This window comes from Ornithodoros turicata, chromosome 4, assembly GCF_037126465.1.
Source record: "Ornithodoros turicata isolate Travis chromosome 4, ASM3712646v1, whole genome shotgun sequence".
NCBI lineage: Eukaryota > Metazoa > Arthropoda > Arachnida > Ixodida > Argasidae > Ornithodoros > Ornithodoros turicata.
In genome coordinates, this window is record NC_088204.1 from 83,601,097 (window position 1) to 83,622,668 (window position 21,572).

At 45.6% G+C, this 21,572-nt stretch overlaps 1 protein-coding gene and 1 long non-coding RNA gene across 3 annotated transcripts in view; one reads left to right on the plus strand and one right to left on the minus strand.

Annotated features, from left to right (window-relative positions):
• Window positions 1–21,572, plus strand: part of LOC135392213 (uncharacterized) — a 107,223-nt gene that overhangs the window by 39,891 nt on the left and 45,760 nt on the right. The window lies entirely within an intron of this gene.
• On the minus strand, window positions 752–6,469 carry LOC135392219 (uncharacterized). Its single transcript, XR_010422178.1, has 3 exons — window positions 6,271–6,469; window positions 3,175–3,338; window positions 752–3,093 (listed from the first exon to the last, which is right to left on the minus strand). It is a non-coding gene; the product is annotated as an uncharacterized LOC135392219 (long non-coding RNA).

A 21,572-nucleotide genomic window follows, 5' to 3' on the forward strand; every position in this document is an offset into this window, starting at 1 on the left:
TGGAATTGTGAGTGACTAAATGATGGTCCGCTTGAGCGAACTCTGATGGTTTCGTTTTTATAAGAAACATGAGTAAAATTTTAAATTTGTAGTCAACAAACTATAGAAAATTTGCAGGAGTGAAACACGAATTCAGTAAGTTTAATTTTCGAAAGGAACATGCTCATATTTTAAATTAGGAGCGAACAAACTATTGATAGTTTGCAGGAGCAAAAGCGAATTCAGAAGGTTTCGTTCTCAAAAGCAGCATGCTAAAATTTTAAATTTGCAGTGAGTGAACTGTTGATAGCTTGCTGGAGCCAAATGTGAATTCAGAAGGATAAACTGTGAATAATTTACAGGAGCAAAATACGAATTCAGAAAGTTTCGTTCTCAAAAGACTCTTGCTTAGGACTGAATAAACTCTCGATAGTTTGCAGGGGCAAAACTAAGATTTAATTTCAAATTGAGCAAACTATTGATAGTTGGCAGGAGCGAAACATGCTAAACTTAAAATTTGGAGTGAACATATCCATGGACTGAAACCGAAACCAGGGATGGGCATAAACACATTTTTTTAGTATTTAACTATAAATACAAAATACTTTGTTGAAAGGAGTATTAAAATACTCTTCATAAATACTTTTCAAATATACGTTTATATACGTTTAAATACAAAATATAAATACAGTATTTAAATACCGTAACTACATGTAAGGAAGATGTCATTTGGAATTACAGAAATAATAATGACCATAACAAATGAGCGAGGAACAATAGCATTTATTTGTTAGATTATTATGGCGATTTTAATATAGGAATATTGGAAGGCATCTTTTAGGCATCTTCTGTTCAGCCAAAAGAGAACAGCATCTTCACAGGTGCCGATGAACAAAGGCTCGTATAAAATTTGACAAAGATGCTTCCTACAACAAGGTAATCGGGTAGTTGCTTGCCATCTAAAATTGTTTGTTGCGTGTGCATGCAAGCGCAAACGTGGCATAACTGTGCCCTAAACTCGGCCTTCTTCCCAAACGCTCAAATGTAGGGCAACTAATCCTGTATTTAGGAGTATTTATTAAGTATTTACGAGAGTACATGCCCAAAATATAAATCCACATATTTATATTTTAAATAGTATTTTAATTACAATGTATTTAAACACCATTGCATTTAGACAAACTATGCGAGGATAAACCTAGAGGGTGTGGACATTGAACAATTGCTCACCTTATTATAAAATACAATCATCCTGATTTCCTCGTGAGGTGTCCCATGCAGTTTCTGCTCCTTTGGAACTGAGAATGATTATATTGTGATTTTGAATGATTTCCACTCCAAAATATGTGCACTCGGCAGTCTCCCTGCTCTGGACCTTTTGCCGCAATCTGCTGTTACGAATTTATTAACTCCAGTAAATATGCCGATAATTGACAAGCTAATCTAACTTTTTTTATCAAAGCCAAAGTGCAGATTTTTTTTTTTTTGAGAACGATAGGCACTAAGCGCATTCCAGAAATGAAAATATATTTCGGGAATTGGCCCACATTATCCCGGCACTGGTTTGAGCGCAAAAGTGTCTCTTTCTTTTTGTTTATTATGCTAACTTATAATGATAATGGCAGCCGTTCCTCCACTGGTTGGTGTGGATTACTTCGTACACACTGCAGCTACCAAGCTTTCGTTGTATTTGACTACTTTGTTTGCTTTGTGGATTGAGCTTACGAACTTTCAGTTTGCAAGGTGACGAGCTCTTGTATCTGCCATTCGCATTCTCTTAAATAAAAAATAAAAAAAATAAAAATTCCAGTGGAAGGAAAAGCAAAAATACTGCTCACAGAGACGAAGTTCCGTCCCGTGTTATGTGAGCGTTCACACGGTGCGGAATATTGGGGGTGGCATACTGCGCACTTGGCAGACGACACCGTCAATGTCTTTCCTGTCGTCTGCTACAGAATATCTTGTGACTGTGTTGCAGGGTATTCCGCACGGTTAGCAGTGTACGTGAACACTGGACTATGACGTTTTTCGCGTCTTCCGCTTTTGCAGGGAATGCCGCTCGTGTGAATACACGGTGCACATCATTTGGTATTTGCCTGTGACACCTCTGGGACTTAGAAACCATGGTTACCAGCTTATGCAGCAAAGCTCGCTTGCCGCAGCCCAATGGTTTCGGTTTCGCTGGGCGTTGGGTGGGTAGCTTCCAGGCATTCCAGCTTCCCTTGATACACCCCGATTACAATGAAAATTTCAGGATTTGTTCAGAGCACAATTGTCTCTCTTCAGTGCGGATCTTGTTTTCAGACAGGAAACAGAACAATGCGAAATGACAAGTTAGAAAATCAAATTTTTTTGTTTTTCTAAGGAGCGTTTATAAATTACCTATGCCAAATATCAATAATACTGGGCTGTGGTGCACCTTGTGTATCCCAGGACACCATGCTTGGAAAAACTACATAGCGCTTTCATCTTTTTTCTTCGAGTGAAACCTTGACAAAGAGGAGCAAAAATTGAAAATGTGGTTATCTTCCTGGCTTTATAGTAGAACATCTGAGCGATGTATAAACAAAGGAGCGCTGTAGAGCATTAGTATACAAAAAATGCTTTCCTACGATACAAATACCTCCAACGTCAGACAAATAGGAGCGGCGCAATCTCTTGGCAAAACATGGCAGTTTTCGCAAGGGGGGTAACAGATAGGAGCGAAACTCCAATTCAGAAGGTGCGCTGGATTGGCTTGGCTTGGCTTGGCTTGGCTTAAGTGGTACAGTGCTGGACAAAAGTTTACGGAACACGCTCATCCTTTCACAGAGTGACACACTAGCAGCGAATGGTACTGTACAGACTTGCAAACAGGTGAACGTGTCACTCTGAGGAGAGAATACGCCGGAACGTGTTCGGTAAACTTTTGTCCAAAGAGACCGTCACACGCCACAAGTGGTAGCACTGTCATGCTGGCCGCTAACTTCCGAACGCCAAGTTTTATCTTCAGCGTCCTCAGTCTTAAAATTAAGTTCATTCGGCTGCAACAAAATTTAAAATAATTCCGAAAAACATCTTCTTAGCTGGTGGTTCATAGCTTGTCCTGACTAGTCGTCGCCGCCCTACCAGGACCTGAAGGCGATGAGTACACATATCAACAACAGTGAATGGCAGTATGCATTCATAAAAATAAAATCTAAGTCTGCGACAAACCTTCTTAGTGTAGCCCATCTGGAACATTGGAATAGGGTTCAACGCGCTTTCCACCAACGAAGTGCTCCGAGCAACAGTGGCGGATTTAGGGGAGGGCAGACGGGGCCCCCACCAGTAAAGGTCTTGTCCAAGGGAAATCTGTTTTGCATGCCTGAAACACGTCCCTGAAACGGAAACTTGGTAAGAATCTGTCCTGCGTCCACATATATCGACCATAGATAACATCACACGTGGGAGCCCCCACAGCACAGTGCCCCCACCACTGTAAATCTGGCACTGCTCAGCAAACTCGTGCTGACGATGACGACGGCGAGAAATTGTGTCTATTGATCGAAACCAGCTCCTTGTCCGCAGGAAAACGGTGTAACAGAAACAGCCGCCCCGCCGAACATTGTGCACCTGACGACACAATGTTGGCCTGATGAACGTTCATGACTGTACGACATAACGCGTATCGGTTACGTGAATGTCATTCAACGTAAACGCTGTAAACAAGCGTAACTTTCATACTGTGACACACAAACGCAATGAGAATCACCTGACAGCCCGAGAGGAGGAAAGGATTATTTCACCCATTGAAAAACGGTGTATACGATACTATCGATAGTTGGAAAAACTATGGCGATGCGATCCAAGTTCACTCAATAGTTGGACAATCAATAGATCGATAGTATCGGATGATAGTGTTGGGAAAGTGGCGTATCTGAAATATGCATTGGGTTATGTGGGTACACGTTGGGATATGTGCGGGTTGTACCAATGACATTGGTGACGACGATGATGATAATTCAATTTTGATGATGCATAAGCAACTGAGGCTAATATAGTGCTCCAAAACGATTATACATTGGTGCGGGTACCAATTTTTATACCCGCACTCGTCTCTAATTTATGAAATGCCTCTCCATTATCGATGACTGCACACGTGATTTGAACCCCAGTTGTTAGTCATATTTTGTCATGTGTCCGATTTATGGGGTGTTTTTCCCCCATTGGAGTACACAACCAGACCACCAGTTGGAATTAGCAAAGGGTTGCACTCTGAACTGTTGAATAAAACTGGGAATTGTCGGGGAAGAGACTTGAAAAGTCAAAGGAAGTTGCGGAAAAGCAGCTCAAGTCAGGCGCAGACAAATGCTGAAAACAGACCAATAAGCGGCGAACGCTTTATTCAGCTGCTTAGCTGGCTAACACAATAGCTCTCAAACAGAGCTAAGGTAAAGAATGCTCCGGCTGGGAGGCGTCGGTGAAGAAGAGGAAATAGATCTCCAAGGTCATCGATCTGTCCTCGAGATTGATCTGGTCAGGGAATTTGCTTGAAATAGTCAGTGAAAACCAGGGAATTTGAGAGGTACAGTTTGATAGACACCCTGTGCAAGTTTGGTGATGCCCAATAAAGGCAGACAGACCTTAACGTATCTGCAATAAACGAACCAATAAAAATAGAATAGGAACCCATTTCAGTGGTGGCTCTCCTCACCAGAAGAGCATATTTTACCTGCACAACTCTTGGATGATGAGGAAGTCCCTGTTGCAAAAGATGCACACCTTCAGGAGCAACAAGTGCTATTGGAGCAGGCTGTAAATTGCCATTTTATATAAGTATAAGATTTTGACAAAATGCTTTTGTCAGCAGCTTGTAGGTCGATGTGGTTACCAGCGTGCCCTAGAAGATCGCAAGGGCAGAAGTGGCTTAACGACTGGCTGGCATCTGCACACAACACTAACCATTTTATGGGCATACAGCGCCCTCTTGGTACTTCCGTCCTTGATAGTGTGGGCCCACAACATTCCCTATTCGTTGTATCTGCCTCACGATCCTCACCTGCCATGCTCCCTATTTGTCCTGCTTTCTATGGTCGTTCTCTGGCAGGGGGAAATCCCTCTGGTGCATAGGTAATTTCTAGCACACTTGTTCAAATGTGTTATTCATTATTTTCAACGTTCCATTACAGGTTTTATTACAAAATAACATCGAGCTTCATCTCTTGCCTAGCTGTCCTGTGCGTCTTGTACTGCCCAGTCAAATTGTATGCCATTATTTACTTTGTAGCGGCTGCTTTTGCTGCTGTAGCTGCGCAGCAAGTTATTGGAAGAGATGACACTGTGAAACAAGAATAACATTTCTTTAATCCATGTGGAGAAAATATTGAGGAATAAATTGGAAGGCCCGATGCTTCTTGGGGCCGTGATACGGAGCTGGGACAGTCTACTTTGATGCTTTTTCTAGAGATATCCAACAATGGCTGTCTTCCCAACGAAAAGCGGTTGCCTCAAAGCGATTCTTAGGTAGAACACGACCAGAGCTGTGATACGCATAATTAAAGGTACTGTAAAGCAGTAGACAAGCATGATATGCCGGTGATGTGACTAGAGACTTTGTTGCTTCTAAATACCTTCTAAATACGCTTTCAGACATATGTCGGCACGGTTCCCTTAGAAGTCGGCCCAGGACGCACATTCCCCCAGGGCGTCAGTCGTGACGTTGCCCACATACGTGAGGCCGACAACGGCAAGCCCTATCACCACCACCACCACCACCACCACCACCATTCTAAATACCACATGCGGAACCATACGACCGACAACGCGCTATAAATATTTTTAATTTGCCATGAAAGATGCGGCGTAGCAGAGCCGTATATTAAAAGGGAGTCTGGCCATTGGGAGGAGTCACAAAAAGAGGCTCGACCTGTCAATCACAGTTTCGCTCCTCTGATTGGTTTGCTTTTTACCAAGGGGGTCGCCATGACACCATACAGCCACCCAAAATGGCGACGAAAACAAACACTGTGAAGCGAGGATTTCGTGACAAAAAATTTTCACAGACTAACCTGATTTTATGCTGCAAATGTACATCCTAATATAAATTTTTCGGAAATCAGTTTCAACTTATGCTCATCCATCGATATCTAACTGAAAATAATACGTTTTGTCGCCGGTGTTAGGCCTAGTGAACACGGCGATCACAACGAAATCATAACAAAAACGGCGCTGTGCTGTACATTGTTGTACTTAACAGCTGGATTTCATGGATATAAACATTCTTGCCTCTTATATTCCAGCTATTCATGTAGATTTGTTTAAAAATCATACCGACAACAGAATGTGTCCCAGCAGGTGGTTCTGCCGGCAGCGGTACAATGACGGAAGCAGACGACAATTCCCGACGTAGTAGTAGTAGTAGTAGTAGTGGCACCTAATCCCTTTTGATACAGGGCAGGCTTCCGAAAAAAAGAAAGAAACGGAGTCCACAGGTGCACAGGAAAGTAGAAGATAGAAAGGAGAAAGGGAAAGGAAAAACAATAACAAAATAGTCACTCGTCATTTGGCGATACGTCACTTCCACTTGTGTTCGCTGCTGCCTGTTTAAGTCGCTCCCACTTCACTAGGCGGCACTGTATCCTCTTGACCGTGTCGTGTGGCTGCGGCGCACTGGTTTCGGTTTGTTGGCGGTACAGCTTGTCCTCGATGCCCTCGGTATCTGTCGACTCCATTTCTAGTGGGATTTCTTTTAGCCTGTGGCACTCGAGAAGGATATGTTGGAGGGTCTCTGTTGCTTTGCCGCAGAGCTGACATGTGGGGTCTATATTCCCAAATATTTCATTTTTTCGGACATTTGTAAGCAAACACCCGGTGCGGGCCTGAAAGAGGAGGGCGCTTCGCCTATCTCCTTTGTAGTCTTCACAGGGCTCAGTTTGCAGTTTGTTTTTCATGTAATGTTGTAGACTCTGCTTCTTCCGTGCTTTCTTTGTCCAGTCGTCTATTTCGATTTTGTTTATTTCTGTGGTTGTAATCTTCGTCCACTCTCTTTCGTTGCGTGCTGTTTGCCGTTTTGTTCCGCCACTGTACTTTTTGTCGTATTGGTTGATTTTAGCTATCCATCTAGACTTTAGACCGCAATAGCGAATGTGTTGGAAAATCTTCTTTACCAATGCTGATTCTGGTAGGTGGATAAGGCGCCCTAGGTAATGAGTTTTTGATCTTGCATCGCGCGCTGCGAACGTAGACCACGCCATTTCCCCTTGGATTGCTGCATTTGCGGTTGCGAAATTTCCTCCTAGCACCCAGTTTCCCAGCTCTCGTTGGTGACGATCTAGAGTCTTGATTGTGACCGGAGAGAGTACGATGGCGTCATTCGCATAGGTGAGAGCCGGCACTGCTGTCGTTTTCCAAAGTTGCCTACCCACGCTGTATCGGTTGTATGCATGCCTTGCTAAGTTCCAGACATGTCCTTTTAGTCTATTTGATTGCTTTAGGATGTTTCTTTCATGTTGCTCTAGATATTGTTCACTGTCGGTGAGGGTGACTCCCAAGTATTTGTACTCTTGAGTGTGCGCTATTTGTTGACCCTGGAGCGTGAGAGGTGTGTTGTCAGGCTGTGTGCTCCCGAAAGCCATCCATAATGTTTTTGAGGAGCTGAACTTGAAGCCATCTTTTTCCGATTCTTCTGAGCATATATTCAGCATATGCTGTAGGGCCTCTTTTGACGGTGCTATAAGAGCAATATCGTCGGCGAAAGCTATCGCCGTGATCTTTGTCTCAGACGGTTGTCCTGTGGTCGACAGGGTATTTAGGGTGATTCCCTTTGCCTCGTCTTGCAAGCGTTTCAGCATGTCGTTGATGTATACGTTGAAAAGGGTTGGGGAGAGAGGACAGCCTTGTCTTAGACCGACCTTGATTTGCACCGGACTCGACTTGTGTTTTCCCAGCTGATATGTAGTTGCGCAATCTTCATATAATTTCTGGATCATGGTTATTTCGTCGTCGAGTAACGCAATTTTTCTTAGTTTTCCAAACATAATTTCATGGTCCACAGCGTCATAAGCTTTTTCAAGGTCGAGGAAAGCGACAAACATATCTTCATTTCTTTTCCTTGAGAGTTCGATAAGTTGCGTGAGGATAAAGACGTTGTCACTCCCTCGTCTATTTCTTCTGAAGCCGTTTTGGTTTTCACTGAGGATCTGGTGGTGTTCACAGTGACTCTGGAGCCGTGTGTTTAGGATGGAGGCAAAAAGTTTGTATAGATTGCTTTGTACTGTGATAGGACGGTACGAGTCGATATCGGATTTCGGTTTGCCAGGCTTGCATATTAACCTGGTTCTTGATACTGTCCAGTCTTTCGGGACTCTGTTTGCGGAAATGATGTCGTTGTAGCAGCCTCTTAGGGCTTCTAAAGCTGTCTCGTCTAGTGCCTTTAGTAGTTCGTTTGGGATGGAATCCAGTCCGGACGCCTTCATGGTCTTCACTTTGCCAAGGTGCCGTTTAAGTTCTCCACTCGTGATTGGGTCATTTAGTTTCAGGGCATAGTCGCTGTCGCGCTGTGGGCGGGCCGCTTGATCCGTTTGAGGCTTATCCGTGGTCATTTTCTTTTTTCTGCTGTTGAGCACCCGCTGTTGCGTTTGGAAATGGTGAGTGAGATATTCTTTCACTTGGCCATTTGCTATTCCTCCGGCAAAATTTACGGGTTCAGGAGGTTCGACGGTAATACCATTTTGCAAGGAGTTGATGTATCGCCAGAAGTATTGTCCACTTTGTCGACCTGACCTTTTTATGTTCTCCTCGATGCTCTTGTTGTGCGCTTTAATCTTCCTTGCCACAATGGTTTTCACCGCTTCTTTCTGGTCAGTGTACTTTTTCCATGTTTCTTGAACGGTTTCATTTGTAGCATTACCCTGAACTGCCTTTCTGTGTTGTCGATTTAGGTCTTTGCGTTCTCGTATTGCTTGCTCCACCTCCTCGTCGAACCATGGGTGTCTTGTTTCTCGGTTGTCGCGCCATACATGTCCAATGATTGTTTCGGCAGTTTCTTTGATGTTGCTTGTGAGCTGCTCGTACGTGATGTCATCTTCGTTGTCCAGTATTTTCCCCAATACTGTAGTGAAGGTTTTCACATCGTCCTCTGCCTCGAAATTCCACTCTTTGGTAGAAGTCTTTACTTTTTGGATCCTAGGCCTGGGGATGTCTTTTTCACTGTATTTTATTGTTAGTTTGAGTCTATTGTGGTCACTAGTGCAGCTGTATTGTTTGGATTCGTCGATATGCAGCTGTCCAATTTCGCATTTTCCCGCTGCTGACATATCGTTCACCAACATGTAGTCTATCGCCGATTTTTGTCTTCCTCTAGTCCATGTGTATTTACCAGTACAATTTTCCATCAAGTTTGTTATCTGTAGGCCGTGTTTCGAGCACAGTTTCTTCACGTAGGACGTTTTGTCGTCTCTTCCACTGAGCTCCAGTATGTGTTCGTTGAAATCCCCCCCTATTATAGTCGGGCATGTAGTATTGGCTCTCGCGAGGTCTTCGTTTATACAGTCGTATATGTCTTGGTTCCACTTTGCTGTTTCCTTCCCCGTGGCCATATATACTACGCAGAGAAGAAAGGCTTGTCCATTTATCTCTGCTGTTGCCCACAGGTGTTCCTTACATTTTCGTTTGATCGTTGTTAGGGTAACCCTGTCTTTCCTGTATAGCATTCCAACGCCTCCACCTCTCTTTTCGCCTGTATGTCGGTTGGAGTGGATCCATCCCCATGTATCGTCCAGGTGTGGTATTTCTTGGTTTCGTAGATGGGTTTCTGTTAGCATATAGATGTCAATATCTTCTTCTGTCGCGTTGGCTTGCAACTCCTTCCATTTAAGTGTGCTCGATCCCTGGAGGTTTAGTAGTCCTATATTCACGGTCATGTTGACTCGATATTGTCGTCCTTTCCTTCTATTACGGGGTCGTCGTTTCTGGGTTGGGATGTCTGGGGTTACCACCAAGGTGGTGGCGGAGGCCCTGGTAGGTACGGCGCGTATGTCATCGGCCTCACGTATTTCCATGAAGCCATATTCATCGGTGTCCAGGCATATCGTCGTGCGGCTCGCCTGGTGTTTGGTGTGCGATGTTCCTGGCTGTTCTTTTGCGTTCTGGGGCCATTTCTTAAAAAAGCAATGGTTCGCTTCGCCAGTTGTGTTGCTGCTTCTTCGCTTGCAGCCTTTGTGTAGTGGATCACGTTTAGGGGGTACCTGACTTTGCCTGGGATCCAACGCATGTCCACGATCTCAGCATTTTTGTTTCGCGTAGTCATCTCTACCAGTGCCTTGTTTAGGTTACAGATGTCTTCATATGTAGATTGCCCCAAATGTTTTGTTTCCGGTTGTGTGCATACGTGGACCATCGTTGTTGGGAACCTTCGTACTAGGCGTTCCGCTTTGTTCACAATATCCGCGACTGGTTCTTTGTTGATGCAGTCGTTAAGTGCCGTGTGTAGAATAATCATCGTGTTGCTGTCTGGATTTTCCAATGCGATGGTCTCCGCTGCTTCTGTTATTCCTTTGCCCGGCTGGGCGATCACTTTTACTTTGGTGTCTTTCCGAGCCTGCTGTAAGTAGGTCGCCTTTATCCTATTGACGTTCGAGTCCCCCACCAAGATGACCCTCCGGGTGCTTTGGTCACTGGAGTTCTGCTCCGGCTTTGTGTGTCCTCTTTGGCCCATATCTTGAGAGTGGTCCTCCGTGGCCTCCCGACCTCGTTCCGCAGCTTTCAGGTAGGTGTAGCCCGCGTCGCCATTTTCGTCGATTTTTGTCCGGTCTTCTAGACCGTCTTGTTTGGACATGTTGTTTACGTTTTTGTTTAGCGTTTCATGTACTACCTCCTCTGCAGTCTTTAGGGCTGTCGTTAGTCTGCAGTTTTCTCGCTCAAGGTCGTCTAGGCGGTCTGTCAATTGTTTGATGGAAATTGTTTGGTCCTCGTTTTGGATGACCAGGCCCTGGACTGTCTTTGTCAGGTCCGCGATATCATTTTGTGATTTCTGGATGCTGATGTCAAAAGCCTGTTGGATCTCTCCGAATTTCTTGCATATTTGGCATGTGAAAGGTTCCTTCGAGAACTTAGGTTCGTCGTTCACGGTTAACGGCGTTTTCCCCACATACATCCAGTTCAGGCATTCGTCGCACTGAAGTAGCTTCTCTACGTGGTCTGGTCCTTCAGTCCCCATTGTTTTCCAAAAATAGCGATCTAGATTGGGTTTCGGAAACTGACTGACCTTTTGAAGAGTCCGCGTCGCCGCCGCTGCCGTCCTCGCACAGAGTACAGGCCAACAGGCCATCAACGCTCTGTGCCTTACGCTCCCTAGGTGGCGCTTATCAAATTTGCACCAACAATCCACTACTTTTGCAGATTGCGAGAGGTATCCATTTCAATCCCATCCAATCCACTTGCCACCCAAAATGGCGCTGCCCATGTTGGATAGGGGGGCAAATAGTGAGGATAGGCTGATTGATAGCGCCCCATATTTCAAGACTTCATTGGTCGGAAAGCTGAAAAAGTGGGTGGAGCTTCAGGTATAGGCATGACCCATTAATGGCCAGACTCCCTTTGGCATACACGGCACTGCGGCGTAGTGGAGCGGTGCGACGCCTGGCGTCAAACAACCCCTTCTACAGCGGGCAACACTGAAAATTGGTATTACACACAATGACATCCGAACTTCGTTATTTTAGTAACCATATTATTAGTTTTCCTGTTTATCTATGCATTCTGAAACCCCTGTTAACAGTTTAACCTGTTAACCCCTGTTTTTGCGAAGTAACCCAGTGCTGGCCGCTGTTCGATGGGGGCTCTCCCTACTTCTCTGCTGCGCCTGCGCGCTCCTTTTGTTCGCGGCCTCTTTCGAACGAACAAACTCTCTCTGTGAACCTCTGTGAACAAACAAGTCCTGACGCTGTCTGGCTTCTTGAACGTCTGACACATTTTTGTCAACTCCTCAGCATTTCATTTCAGTTCGCTTATCCGTTTATCCTCAGATGTGGATCGTTGTGTGGATTGCAGGGGCGGATTTTATGGTGGATTGTGGTGGATTGTTATGTCGGGCCCAGTGTTATACGCATGCAATGTGGTTGCCGCCGTATGTGTCAGAAGTACGGATTCATTTCGAATACCTAGTACAATGTTGCCCGTAATCTTTAATTGTAATTTTCTAATTAACTGCGCCGTCGATTGGAATGAAACTTGCACAGTTTTTGTCCTGGTGGCTTGGACTATCGAATAGCCACACTAAATGACATTTGATCGGTGCTGCTTTACAGTACCTTTAAGTTACTGTGATTAATTACTTTGAGTAATTATTTTGTGCACGTAAATACTTTGATCACTAATTCCTTTGCTTATAGGAACATTGATGGGGACGTTTCCCCCGTCGTGGCGCCTCAGCTGCATCAACAGTAGGCGGTGGCAGGTCTCTCGGCGCCGTTACGACCAACTCCCATGAAACTCTGCGCCTAGCACCGCCCAATGCTTGGTTCCTTAGGTCCGCATCCTCACGAGGGCAAATGTACATCACTCTCACCTCACACACATTGAGGTGAGGTGAGGAAAAATTCTCGAGCGCTCGGCCGTCGAGCAGGGACTCAGACATCTGAAGTGAACAGATCCGAGTGGCAAGCGCAGGAAGCGACGTGTCCCTCTTCACCAATCGCGTTCGTGGCACCTGTTCAAAGAATCTCTCGAATACAATGCTTTTCACGCCAAGCGACCCACGCAGGAAATCGCTGAGAACGGTTTTTATTTTATTCTCAGGGCTGTCGGTAACAACTGGTATAAGATTCTAGCTGACAAAGTGTTCTGATCCAATCTCTGTGTGCGTGCGAGAGAGACTCCTACCTTGTGGGCAGTTTCTATCGCGAACGCATGAAGCCAGGACGCCGATCGAGGTGTTGGAAAGCGCTTCAGATGTTCCCAAAGCACTATCGGCTAATAACCAAAATTTTGCCAGAATGTCGACACATGTGGAACGAAATTATGATCAGAAGAAAGGGCGCTTCGAGAAAGCTACGGGAGCGCCGAAAACTAGCGGCTCAATGACGTCACTCCCGAAGGAGAAACGTCGAGCCCACCTGCCATGCAGAGTTATCTGGGCGCCGCCATCTTTGCGCACGTGACCTTGGTGGGCTAGAAATACCGGAGACGCCTTCCCTGATTTTAAACTTTTTGCAATGAATTCCGAATGGAAGGATGACACGAGGCTCTGGCCGAAGCTTCAACAGTACGGTTTTTTATATATAAGTTGCATTAGCTTGATTTAGAGTGATATTTCTGCCCTCGTGCATCCCACATGATCGGCCCCACTGTGTTCGAGTTACTACACATTTCGGTGTTTTGTTGCGCATACGTTACGTTGTGGATACGTAGTAAGATCCTGATTTTTTGCTTTTTATCGCAAGAGTTGTGGAACAGCTACCTGAGGAAGATATGCATGTAAGGGTTTTCGTTATGAAGTAGTATACTTTTATTGTTGATTTCAGATGTATACAACTACATGATCAACGAGATAGAGGGAAACGGAAAGCCCGCCCTGAGCTACAGAGGGTGTTTGATAGTGGCCATGTGGGTGCAGTACGGTGCAGGTGCAACGATGGTGTATCTAGTTGACACAAACAGTGAGCAGAACGTATATTCGCTTCGGGCCCACTTGGGTTTCAGCAGCAGGTGCATTCATATTTGTACACTGCTCATCAAGGTCATAGAGGCGACAAACAAGGGGCTCCCGAGTGCTTCGTGCACTGACAAGGCATGTACATGGAACCGCTCAACTGCAAGGACCCCTGCTACTATGGAAGAGGGTTATTCTCACAAACAGCAACCAACGCCTACAGCAGAGTTTGGGGCTCACACAACGCCACTTATCCTCGCGGATGTTCCCTGTTTCAAGTCCTTCCTCTGAAGATTCGATACCCCCCGTTGTCGGATCAGCATGTTTCTCTCTCCTTGTGGGAACCCGCAAAAAGCCTCGAACACGGGCAATCTTTGTGGATTTCACCAACTGCTTCGTCCCACACGATCAGATCTCTGTCACGGTTTGTACACTCAATCACGGAACAAGTTTCCCCTCTGCTTTTCCACATTTTGCGCACAACTGTAGCACAGCGGCAAAAAACCTCGGAAGCACTCACATAGGCAAAGGCACACAGGCACTCGCAGAAGGCAAGCAGTGGCCGGGCTACTGTGGCGCCTGAGGGAACTGGCGCAAAGCAGAGCCATAAACGCACAGGGTGGCATCCAGTGTACTGCTCCGTAGACGAAAGCATGCTGGGCGACAGGTCCTGGTCGCACGTCACAGCAAACGTCAAGGCACACCGGCGCCCGTGATCAGCGGCCAAACCGCTAGTAAACAATGCGGTTCCCTAGTAACACAAAATGTTGCCGGAACATTGTTGCAATGTTGCCCCCAAACGTTGTCAAAACGTAGCCAATGTCCTTTTGAAGCCACATCCTAGTAACGTTACATGCGAACATTGCTCCAACATCGCCACAATGTTAAGAAGTAGCTTTGCAACGTTGCTGCAATGATACTGCCACATAATGACAACATTTTTTTCAACATTGTTCCAACTTTGCTGCAATATTCCACATAAGGGCAACGTTTTGACAACATTTAGGTAATATTGGCAAGAGGTTGGCGGAGGTATTTGTGCGCTATTTATTTCTTCCTTTTTTGCGTCGGATCACAGATGCATACTGACTGCAAACACTTGCACGCCACTGGCAGCCGACTTGAGCTCCGCAAATCCCAGCTTCACTTACTGAGGTGGGTATCCCGCTTGGATATAGAGATCAACCAGCAGCCTCTATTTACGAACAGGATGAAGCATGTACTAAAATATGAAGTGTTCGGGCATGCTTATTAAGTGTAACAGTGCGTACAACGTTTGCAACGGTGACCAGGATGCGTCTTTGAAGTTAATCCTTGCATCTGCAAGAGTCAAGTGTACTCAACATTTTTGGCATCCCTCCCTGTCATATATTGTTTTTCATTTAAGCTTTCTTCTGTAATGTGATTATCTACTTTTTGGAGCTGTAAAACCGGTAGGTTTCCTCTGTGGGTAAGCGTGTTACGCGGTGTAATGTTGCTGGAAAGTCAATACACAACGTTCAGAAAACATAGAGCCACAACGTTCCTCCAACGTTGCTATGCAATGTTGCATGAACATTGGTGAATGTCAAGTAACGTTGGTCTACTTCTGACAATGCTGCAGGAACATTCGGCCCGCAACGTTGCTGGAACGTTGACCTTCCATGTTGCTTGAACATTGCTGAATGTCAAGTAACGTTGATCCACTTTTGATAATGTTGCAAGGACGTTACAAAATGGTGATAAACGTTGCCCCACATTGGACAACATTCGCAACAGCAACGTCGAGGCCACAATATGTGCTACTAGGGTTGTTGTTTCTGCGCGACGTTTTGGATGTCTTTCGATCGCGGTAATTATTTTTATTCGATAATCTCGCAGTAAAACGCGCAGTTTTACACATAAGGCCTCGTACTGTTGACGACTTCCAAAGATGTAATGACGACCGCGCGTTAAGACTCACTGAGCCGATGGGCTACCATGTTGCGGAAGAAGCACCGCATAGTTTACGCTGGCAAAGTACGTTCATCTCCTGGCGTTATAACGACGAAAATATGTCGGTAAGGGCCCTCACTTGGCGACGCCCGACGCGACGTCGCAAACGGGCGGCGGAAGTAGAGGCGCATTTCCGCCGTCCCGCCAAGGCGCATGATTTTCATGTTCCCACCACAGTGGCATTCAGTCGCCCAAAGCAGACGAAAACTGAAGAGGCGTGGCCTTTCTCTCTCACCTTATTGGTCGCCAGTGTATCGTTCTCGCCACCTCTCGCCGACGTCGTGAAAGAGACCGGCATAGCAATTTTGTTGGCTCGACGTGTCTCCTCCTCTTCCAACGCCGGAAATGCACGTCTATTTCCGCCGCCCGCTCACGACGCCGCGTCGGGCGTCGCCAAGTGAGAACTGGCCCTAAGCGGCAAAACAACATGTAAACAAAGTCACATGACCTGAAAATGACGTTTTCTATGACGTGCGACCAGGCCAAGATGGCAGTTTTGCCAAAAGCGCAACAATGGCGGGTTTGTGTTACCCCTGTGGTAGAGAAGGTAGAGACAGGGGTGGTAGAGACCGCCAGCCTACAGCTGGCTCACGTTTTCAGTGACTTTTATCTCTCTCAGACTTTTATCTTTATCTATCTCAGAACATCAGTTCTCCTTGTTCAACAGTTGCCGCTTGCGTCGTTCCCGTCGTATGAATGTATGTATGGCTGAGCAAAAATGTAAGAGTGAAAGGAGTATGAGAGAGAGAGTCCCTTCAAATGACGCACCCTTAGAAGTCACTGGGGAGGTGTGTTAGCTTAGCTCAATTGGTAGAGCTCTGGACCGTTAATCCAGAAGATGTGCGTTCGAGTCCTACAGCTGGATAACCTTTTCAGTGACTTTAATCTGTCATCAGATGAAGATGTTTACCGCCTATGACGTGTTGAAGTGGCGTTTGTATGCTTTGCGAGCGAAATCAATAAATCGTTACCCATGGTAACGAATGTAGGCATGTATTTCCGAAGACAACAGTAACCCAAAGATAAATACAAGCAGTAAACTGTCATCTTCATGCCGCTCTGCGAACCAACGGGAACCGGAAATGGCAAAAACGAAACCACCCGCCATTCCAAGCTCTGGTCTGTTGAGCTTCGTGATAATAAAGTGACGGACGAACGACAGCACACAAGCAAGTGATCTAGTGAGAAAATATTCACTGCTTATTTGCTTAACAAATACATTCGAGATACGTACATAGTACGCCGTGTTGAGATGGCAAGTGATGAATTTAGGAAAACGGGCACATCAAGTTTAGCGGAATGAAGCAGCCAAGCAGCGTGACCAATGGCAGCTCCCTTGCCTTCTGGTCACGCTTTTTTGAGCGAGTCCGACTCCCCTGGGAAACACCACTGATCTCTATGTATAAAGGCTGGATCGCGCATGGGAGAGGGGCTCGTGGGGGAGAGGCGTGCCTTCGGGCCGCCATGTTGGTGGGCCCTAAAGTGCTATGTGTGCCCATAGAAAACAATGGGAGGCAACAGAGATTGTGAGTATTTATTGCGCTGCTAGCATTGATTGTTGTTTGTCATCACACAATTTTGTAAGGTGCCTGTATCCTAACAGTGTTTCACAGGTGTCCTGCCGTTCGATTCTTAATTACGTTATGTTTTGCATTCCGAAACTAGACCGTCACCGCAGTGCAGCGCTGGGGATTGTACTACAGCACGTTTCCCAGCCAGTATTTCAACAAGAAACGACTTGAGGTTAACAACAACCATGTATATAATATCCCGTACTGCGTTCTGAACAAAAATTGTTCCATAAAGAACGGTCCGGGAAAAGATATACTCGCATGGCAAAAAGAGATCGTTCTGTAGAATCACAGCCGTAGTTTTAGCCGTGTATGCGTTTAGTATGATTTATATCAAGCAGCGCCTTAGAAAGAGCCTTTTAGTAAACGACAGCGGTGCTTTGCCTCGCAAATATGGACACACCGAAGCAGCGCAAATAATTACTTCACGCAATTAGATCACACTCGTCAGGACAGTTAATCAGGTAGTGATGTAAGCTTAATCAATTAAGTTACTTAGAAAGTGGTAACACCTCCTTGAGATACATGACTTATCTCTTTTTGAACTAAGTACAGCCGTTCTATGTTTGTTTGCTTCTTCCTTTATTTGTTCTGATTATTTGCAGGCGCGGTTGTGCCAAAATGAATGTCCTTCTCCAGCACTCACATGCTTTTGTTGAATACAACTGCAGCGTGAGAAAAGCTGCTTGGGGACGGGGTCCTGCTATCCAGTGCTGACTTTGTCATGCTTGTTATGTGGAGCATGTTCCAAAAAATGCAGCTCCACATATGGTCTTCAAGTTGCAACAGGACTATTTGGAGCTTGAAACAGTTGTGATTTTGTCATTTTGGCCCTCGTGTACCCAGTCTGTGAAACGCAAACAAAAAAGTCTAACACGATATGCTTTTGTAATGAAGATCACTGATGATGAGTAAAGAGAATATACGAGTTCAAGTTTATTCAATATTTTATATCATTCATTATATTATTCAACATTTTATGTCAAGTTTGTACAATATCAAGTTTATTCAAGTTCAAGATTTATTTCTTGCACTTATGCGTTTCAGGATACAATGAACGTGCAGGCAGGTCGCACAAGACTACATTTATTGTTTTGTGACCTTGCTACAATGGCAATAGGAATGACAATGGTCAGGTACGCTCTCTAAATTTGTAGCACTCAATTTTAGGTTGGAATGAGCAATGAATAGCAACTTCCCTCCTGATATTTTCTCATATATGCTAAATTTTAAATTTAATGTGATCGAATATGTGCTAATATAATAATAATATATAAGAATATAATATGTGATAAATGAATGTGATCAACAGTAGATGTAAACAACATGAGTAGCCAGAGAAGTGCATTCACAATAAATAATTTTCTTCGTATAGCGTATATGTGCATGCCTATTAACTGAAACAATTATCACAGTTCCCTGACAAGTTTTAATTTCTGAGAGTGTACTGTAGAGGCTGCTTAGATCTACAACAGTTCATACAAGGTATTATATACTGTGAATGCCTTTAAAAATCCCATGTGACACACATGCCTGTACTTTCTGGAGGTGCTGTGGTAGTCAAAGTTTGTGGGCATTACGCAGGTTCTGCACCCATTTCTTGAGTATGTCGAGGCAGCTGTGAAGTAACCTGCATTGATGATGATTATTCCAATTTTTATGGTGCATCGACAACAAAGGAAATAATACATCAGAACATTGGTTTGGGTGCAACCAGTTAAAAATGAATATGTTGTTTAATAAATGCATTGGACAAATGTTAAAACATCAGTTTAAAACATGGTTTACAATCGCTGTATCTTCTAAAAATTAAAAAGATTAAAAACGATTCTAAAAATAATATGGGGAACTCTTCTAAAAAGAATTATAATCTCTAATTATTATATTGCTGGGTGAAGGAGCCTAAAGTGTAAGGTGTGTTTCTGATGTGAACATGTAAGAAAATATGCAAAACTGAGAGAGGCTAACCACAGTGCGTGCACTGAGGTTGTTCCTACCTGTAAAGTAGAGACCAGTGGATGAAGACTTACCTGTACACCCAGCCGTATCACACTACACAGATTATTCACTGGGTAGCCCTCACGACGAAACCTGTATTGAGAGACCACTTTTGCCTTAAAAACTGCTACAAATAGCACGACACGCTACAGATTATTACTATCGTAACAAGCTGACGATACAGCTCAGACACAAAGGCGTTATTCAAGTCGCGCCACACCACCGTTACGTAGGATTCTTTGTCACAAATCAAACCAAGGCACAAAACAATACCAATACATGAAAAAAGGTGACAATCTTGGTCTCATTATGACGTAATACCGAACTTGTGCGCGAAGGTAATTCAAAGAAATGGATGTGGCACTTGCTTCCGCAGAGAACACGGTGTACCATGCTAGCAATGCATGCAAAAAAGCGCTCGAGTGCTCGCACATATATTGATGACAACACTACCTGTGTAGTGTAACGTGTTCTTTCAAGCATATTATGCACTCAAACTGTATTTGCCGCCGGGTAAAATGCAAGTGTGCTCGATTTAACGTCGGAAGAGCGATCAAGCAACCTGCATCCAGTGCTCGTTTTGGGCAAAAAAAAAACACACTTCATAATGGTCAACTAAATATACAGAATGGACGCCTATTTATTCCTTGATGAAGAATGACTCACCTGTATAAATTTAGGCCCTGTAACCTTGCCAGTACGGTTGGTACGACCGTAATTGCAAGAAGTTGCCATGATCGCTGCGGCGACTGTTGTGGGTACAGTAAGATGGCGGCCGGTTTCTTCACGCTCGCGCTCCCAATCCGCGATCCAGCCTTTTACAATCGAGATCAGTGGGAAACACAGTAGCGGTCGCTTCGAACAGATTTCCGTGGGACCCCTCTGGCGGTCGCTGATGTCAAAACCGCCATTACTTCCTGTCCACCACGTGATCCTTTCTAAAGTTTCGGTTAGCAACGCTTCGTTGCTCGCGCTGCTTTGCGTGCTTTTATGCCTTTTCCATGACATTTACTCTTAAAATGTGAATACCATTGCAGAAACAAAGTTGTGGTAACGTGTTTTTACCACGGCTACGACTCTAGTTCAACGGATAGCAACTCTGTCACGCGAATAACTTTTCATTCATAAGTACGTACTTGATCGGTTGTTCCTGCCCCCGTGTGTGTAAGAATTGTAGAGGACGATGGTATTCCTCTACACGATTCCTAACCGGCGATGATGGAATGTCCCAGTGGGCAGATGGACGTGGCCTCACGCTAGGACGGTGCCGGTAGAAGCGCAGTGGCGCGCCAGCAGAGGCACGTCTTCCACGGGCCGCCACATCACTCCCCCCCTCAGACGCGGAGCGGTGTTGAGCTAGCGGTTGAGACCTAGCCCAGCTAGCCCAGTCCACGTCGATACGTGAAGAGGAAGAAGAAGGACGACACGGTGGAACAGGGACGGCTTGACTTGCGTCTTGCGCTGAGTGGGCGGGATGAATGGTACGGACAAGAGCTAGCCATGGAGGGTTCCAGGGACGGGCGGGCCGAAGCGGAGAGCAGGCAGGTTGGCCGATGTGATACAGAGAGGGCGGCGACAGAACCGCGACCGGTTCGTGAGCAGTGAGCTAATGTCGCCAAGGTGAGTGCCTGGGAGGACCGTGGCGAAGCACGGGGAGACCGGGAGTAGAAGTCACGGTGCCCTCCGTGTGTGTCCCCGCTGGAACGTTGGTCCCGGTGGCGCCTGTCCACCAGGGTGTGGTCGGCTGCTGGCTTTGCCAAGAGGATCAATGCGTATGGCCAGGTGGGAAGGCAGCGCGGGCTGGTTCCTGGACCGTTAACGTAGGAGATGCATGTGGTGCAGTCGACAGCTGCGTACCGCGACCGGTACAGGAGCGTAAGTGGCTTAGGAAGGTGCCGCTGGTGAATGTCCGAGGACTGCCATCGCGAAGCATGTGGCGACATGACGCAGAGTGCGACCCCGGATTCACAAACGCGATCGTAAGTTACGCTAAGATGCGCTAGACGTCGTAGCCTGCGACGCGCGTACGACGGCGTCCTAAGCGCGACTCACAAAGCTATCGTAGTGGAGAGGGTACCCGTTTGCTCACTTCCTGTCACGTGCGAGAGAAACAGCCAAAGGGTGCGAGGCTATGTTTTCGCTATGGTAACGATGACGAAAATTTGTAATCGCACCAATAGGAGTCGTCCCATTAGAAGAAGACGAAGTTGTTCGTCCCCAAATGTTTTGTTACTGCACGTGCTCTCGGTCTTTCGGTAGCCATAATGGATGCCATGCAATCACAGGCGAAACGCGTTCGATGACACAGCAAATATATTCCCAGTATGTTCGTCTCGGGGAGGGGGTGTGTGAGGGTGTTTTGTAAGCGGTGTGTGGCACTCAGTTTTGCAGCTTTTATGGCTTCTTTTGCCTTTCTTGCAGACAATATGGAGGGGTGTTGG